Here is a 6,501-nt window from a genome sequence, read left to right on the forward strand (position 1 = left end):
AAGAAATTAAAACTTTTATAATATTCAAAGTTGAGTTATAATCTACGTTTTGATGTCAAATGTATTTATATAGATTGATAAAAAAGTTGTTTTATCAGATTTTGAATGTAACTGTAAAAAAGTATTTGTGCAATTTGACCCCCACTGCTGTACACATACGGTTAAGGCCGTAACTTCTAGATATCATCCACTTGACCAGTGAAGGACATTACTGTCATTTACCTACAGATGCAGCACGTTATTATCTGCTACAGCACAACAAAAGAACTAAGGTTACTAGAACAAACTCAACACTTTTCTAGACCACGTATTTATGCAAAAACTGCATAGAATCAGATTAAATGAAAATTTTCAAAAATCTTATATCAAAAAACGCCTGCATACAATACTTCTCCTTCTTACTCTGTTTCACTTGTTCTCAAGCCGAGGATTAAATTTAAATTTGAAACCAATTAAGTTCAAACTTTCAACATGGCCAAGAAGTACATGAATTTTCCATCACTTCTATGAACGATCACACCACATGAACGACGTAACCCTTTAACAATAAACCATACTCAAATACAACAAAATAAAACCCTTTAACTATGATTTATGTTTAATATAATAGATCGAAACAAAATAAAAACCTTTACTTGTCATTTAAAATTATTAGATAATTGAAAAACATTTTAATGGTGATAAAAAAAGAAATATAATATACACAACGAAATAAAAGAAAACCTTTGATAATACATTAACAGAAAATTAAAATTCTGTTAATTAATACTATAATATAAATATATATTTAAAAGATGAAATGGCGTACATAAATATGAACAAACTAAAAATCCTTTAAAAAAGATAACTACATACATCATATGAAAATAAACTATTTAACAATGAATAATAGATAAAATACTCTTTAACACAGAATGCGGGTACACATGTAGACAGAAACCCTTTAACATAGATACATATGAATCCATACATCAGTTTCCGCAAATACAAAGTACATCATTCCAGCTTAGAACGAGAATACCCTTCAATAATCAAACAAAATTAAAAACTATTCTTTTTATGGCCAATTAAGAAAGACAAACTTTCCACAAGATTTACATGAAATAACCTTTAGAGATGGATGGGACTACTTTGGAAATAATCCTCTATGAATATAAAACATATATATATATACACTTAAATGAAAATATTTTCTATAAATAAAAGCAAAATATAATCAAACAATTATCCACGCATATAAAACAGAATGTTCCAATAAAATACCCCCATATATACACTAAATGAAATAACAATAAATAGAAATAATATATAAGACATATTTAGACAGCTAACACCAAGAAGTGATACTGCAACTTCCTGTGATGAAGTGGAATTTTGCTATACCTTTCCCGATATTGGTGGACCTCGGATTTAACATCCAGCATTCACTTCACCAACTGGGTGGAAGAGAGGCTGACCATCAACTGATGGCTCTTAAATATGGTATTTAATCATGCTGATGGTCCATCATGCAGTGGAGAATGCTTTGGGAAAATATTCGGCAAACAAGAAATGGAAACCTGCTGGCTAGTTGAAGAACAAGATAGCTAGAATCATCCAGGATGTAACCTTATGTAGAAAAGTACATATTGAAAATATAACATTAAGTAAATTCCATTACTTCAAAAGTTTAGTTTGGTGTGTAGGTTGAAAAGAGTTGTAACAGATTAGTAGAACAATGAACTATGATGCTAGGCCTTGTTCAAATGACATTTTTAGGGCTTTGCGTGTGCTCACACCCCGTATCGCTCAGAGAATATGTACCCTAAGAACATGAAACTCCCCAATCCCTAGGATTAATTGGGGTTCTGACTGGCTAACATCTGTAGCCATGTTGCTTGTTCTTGTCCTTGGTGGACAATTAGTAAACATGGCTTACTCTCCATCCTGGCCTCATTTTTCTTCTCGCTGTTTGGTTGTCAAATATATGAAACCAGTTCCAGCATGAAAGAATTGGAGTTAGGACTTGGGTTAGGTGACACCAACCATTAGTTTTGATATATACTCCTCACTAATGTTCCATTGTCTTTCCTTAGGGACTTCCTTTCAGTTATAAGTTAAGCACTAGTTGTTGGTGTAATTTTTAAAGTTTCCACCAAATAAGAGTTACTTTTCACCTCCCCCTAGTACACTTAAATCCTGCATTCACATGCTTTAATACCGCACCTTGTATTGAAATAATATAAAGAAAATACTTAGAAATCTGTATGCTTATTAAAATTATGCCATTCTTTTAAGTAAAATCATTTACTTAAATTAATTTAAACTCAAATAAGGAGCAATGTGCAAGTTAGCAAAAAAAGAGAAAACTCTGCAATAAATCCTATGATCGCTGCATCAAAATTTTTCTTTTCTACCTACTCTGTGGTGTTCTCAAGTGAAACTTATTTCGCCACGAGTATAACAGGAGGAATGATAAGAAAAAAAATTATGAAGCTAATCTGAATTAAGCTAAACAAATGAGTTTTAAGCTAAGAAAATAAACATGCTGGACATTTTATATAAAGTTTAAAACAATCTTTACTAGTCAGTCAAAGCACAAATACTGTGTGCATAAGTGCAGAGATGTTGGACTGTCACTACTTACTGGATCTCTGTATCAATCAACATTCGTTATCCCTCAACAAATCTTTCTGTTGACCAACTTATTTTAGCAACTAAGCAGAACTTTGTGAATCCAACACTCCTTACTTAACGGGAAACATGGGATTTACCCATAATGACTAGCACTACCAACGTGATTGATCTTTTTCATAAAACATAGTTAAGGCCATAACCCCTAGATATAATCTACTCCGTAAGTGAAGGACATTGCTGTCATTGACCTACTTATACAATGTATGACGTTTCACCATTAATACGATGGAGCAGGTGGAGCAGGTATTATCTGCTAGACTACAACAAAGTAACAAAGGTAACTAGAACGAAAATAACTCAACAGTTTTCTGAACCACGTATTTACATGAAAACTGTATAGAATCCAACATGTTTTTCAAATTCCTTTATTAAAATAAAAAGGTAAGAAATGCATGGTATGCCTGTATACCACAGCATATTACAGAAGGTGTTGCTGGCTTGCTGTCAGAGTAGCGATACGATACTGAGAGTGATCCTTGCATACAAATCACTACAGAATGTGTTGCTGGTTATGCTGTCAGTTTAGGGATGCAGTATTGAAACTGATTTTTACATATAGCAGATTACGGAATGTGTTGCTGGTTGTCAGTCTACGGTTTAAATTCGTGTTGTTCATTAATTAGCATAATAATTACTATTTTGACAGTGTATACACGATTGTCCTTTGGTGCTTGGCGGTAAGCTTGAGGTCTTATAATGTTATAATCCGGGGTTCGATTACTGCCGGTGAACACAACACAGATAGCTTATTGTGCTACTTTGCTATCCAACAGAAAACATTCGTAATCGATATCTGTAAATATTCTTCTTCAAGGAATAATAAAACAAACTATAGTTCACATGCTGTTTAATATAGTTCATATGCTGTTTAATATGGTTCACATGCTGTTTACTAAACAAACAAAACCGTGCATTTTAGAAATAGAAGTAAGATACTTAATAAAAAAATTTTATTAAAGAAGTTTTTTTTATTTGTACATAACATAAGATAAAGCTGGAACAAAGAAAAACAATCTAATTGCACAATCGTATTCATTTATTAGTATGTAACAAATAGAGCCGGCCTTAGGCAAAATTGTGGCCTATGCGAACTTTGTATTCAGGGACCCTGTCCCTGTAAAATTGACAAAAACTGTTAATTGCATTGTCGATTTTGGTGACCTCTTGGGATAAGAGTCCTGTGTGGGGGCACACGTCGCCCATTCCAAGAGCCAGCTCTGATAACACAAAGATGTCTATGGATAAACGTATTCCTTCAGGATTCACGACAAGAAAGTCTAAAATTGTCGTACTAACTGGCAATCATGAATTCAATCTTGTGTTAAGCTCGTTTAATAATGACACATATCCGGTGGTCACTAACTGCTATTGTCGTTTATGTTGTTGTTGTTGTTTTTTAGCGCAAAGCCCCCGTGGGATCACCAGCTGCACACCCAAACATTGTAACTTAAAGTTTAAATGTCGCGAATAAACAATTACTTCATAAAATGAGACGCCTGTGATTTTAACTCTCGATTTAACAAAATAAAGTGTATCAACGTTCAATATAATATATCTATGAAATAACAACGAGTCTAATTACTTTTTTAATTTATGATAATTTAACACGCTTTGATAAAAACAACGACATTGATATATTAAATTAGACTTGTATGCTATTACTTCTAAATCCTGTAACCAGAAGTATCATAAGATATCCATAGGCCTGGTTGATGCTTCTGTTGCAGATAATTGTTATACGCCAGATGCAGGCAAGTATAAATGTTGAGCAGTTTTTTTTCTATACAAAAGGACTTATACAGTTGTAGGCGCTTAGAATGAACAAAGTGGTCAAAATGTTTAAATATTTCATAAGATATCCATAGGCCTGGTTGATGCTTCTGTTGCAGATAATTGTTTTTCGCCAGATGCAGGCAAGTATAAATGTTGAGCAGCTTAGAATGAACAAAGTGGTCAAAATGTTTAAATATTTCAAAATTATCCGACCCTATACGTTTTGAGATCGGAGACCCACGAAAAACAGCCGCACGTAGCACGAGTGCAAGATGATGTAATTACGACCTGTCACACTTGGGTCCGAGAGTCTAAAGCATGAACCAGGCTGCAAACAATACATTTACAGTGTTCAAACAAGGATAATCTTCAAGTACCTCTTACTACGATAGAAAATGTAAAATATGCCTAATTATCTCAGGACTCCAATGAACGACGTTTCTTGTTTTAAGCTAATCACGTATGACTTTCAAGTTCCATTATTTCTAATCCATATTTCAGTGCATATTTTTACAGATGAATTAGGAATCCAAATAGGTCCAAGGCCCACTTGACGGGAGCCAAGGTCCCATGACTAATTAATACTGAAGGGTTAAACTTGGGCGGAACGGTCCAGAAGAGAGTTCCGCCTCTTGAAGATTCAAGCAATTAGCGTTCCTGTTTTTCTGATTGGAATGTCAAATTGTTCGTAAAAGGGTGTTCCACCTCTTTCAAAATGCAAATTTATCCATTTGTAATATCAACCTATTGTGAAAAACAAAAACAACAACACTTTTGTACATGCATTACGTAATTCAATTAAGCTATCTCATTATTGCCCATCTTTGTTCTGTAGTAATGTTTTCGTGTACCTACTACATTAAGTTCGAATGTTGCCCACCTTTGTTCTGTAGTCATGTTTTCGTGTACCTACTACATTAAGTTTGAATGTTGCCCACCTTTGTTCTGTAGTCATGTTTTCGTGTACCTACTACATTAAGTTTGAATGTTGCCCACCTTTGTTCTGTAGTCATGTTTTCGTGTACCTACTACATTAAGTTTGAATGTTGCCCACCTTTGTTCTGTAGTAATGTTTTCGTGTACCTACTACATTAAGTTTGAATGTTGCACACCTTTGTTCTGTAGTAATGTTTTCGTGTACCTATTACATTAAGTTTGTATGTTGCCCACCTTTGTTCTGTAGTAATGTTTTCGTGTACCTATTACATTAAGTTTGAATGTTGCTCACCTTTGTTCTGTAGTAATGTTTTCGTGTACCTACTACATTAAGTTTGTACATCTGTAACTACTTATTTTTTCCTCTCATTGTTGTGCAAAGCAGTTTATGTGTTCATTTATTTTGATTAAATATATTACAATAACTAGATGTGTGTGTGTAGTTTGTATGTTGCTTTTTGCGCGCTGTGATTAAACAAACAACATATTTCACTTCCTCTCGCATTGTCTGGTGTCTACATTCGACGTTCTATGACTTATTAGGATATCTGTATATTTTGTAGACAACATACTATCTATTACTCAATAGAAGAAATATTCAACTTATCCGAAATGAACATAAACATTCAGGCAACATCACACTTTTCATTGTTATAAACAGATATGAAATTAATTAATGCTTTTTCTATATATACAGGTACAGAAAGAAAATGGGCCAAAAAAAGACTTATTATTCATGGATCCGTTTGAATAATTAGCTCCCCATGAAAAGTTCCCAAAAAATACCCTTCCCAATTCTAAACTAAAAAAAAAATAAATCATAGATCTGGTTATTTGTGGTCAATATTTAGCATAGGTTGGATTTGTTTGTAGTTGAGCACAAAGCTACACAAAAAGTTATCTTTTTGGTATCGAAACCCGGTTTCTAGCGTTGGAACTCCGCAGACATACCGCTGTGCCACTGGGGGTTGGGAACCAGGTTGAAAACAAAAAAAAAAAAATTATGTCCATTCAGTTATTTTGGTGTTTAGCCAAAATATAAAACAAAGTGTCGCAAAACAATAAAATAAATGATGCATTTAAAAACCCACTTGTTCGAAGTGAATTCTGTGGATA

This window comes from Limulus polyphemus, unplaced genomic scaffold, assembly GCF_000517525.1.
Source record: "Limulus polyphemus unplaced genomic scaffold, Limulus_polyphemus-2.1.2 Scaffold1619, whole genome shotgun sequence".
NCBI lineage: Eukaryota > Metazoa > Arthropoda > Merostomata > Xiphosura > Limulidae > Limulus > Limulus polyphemus.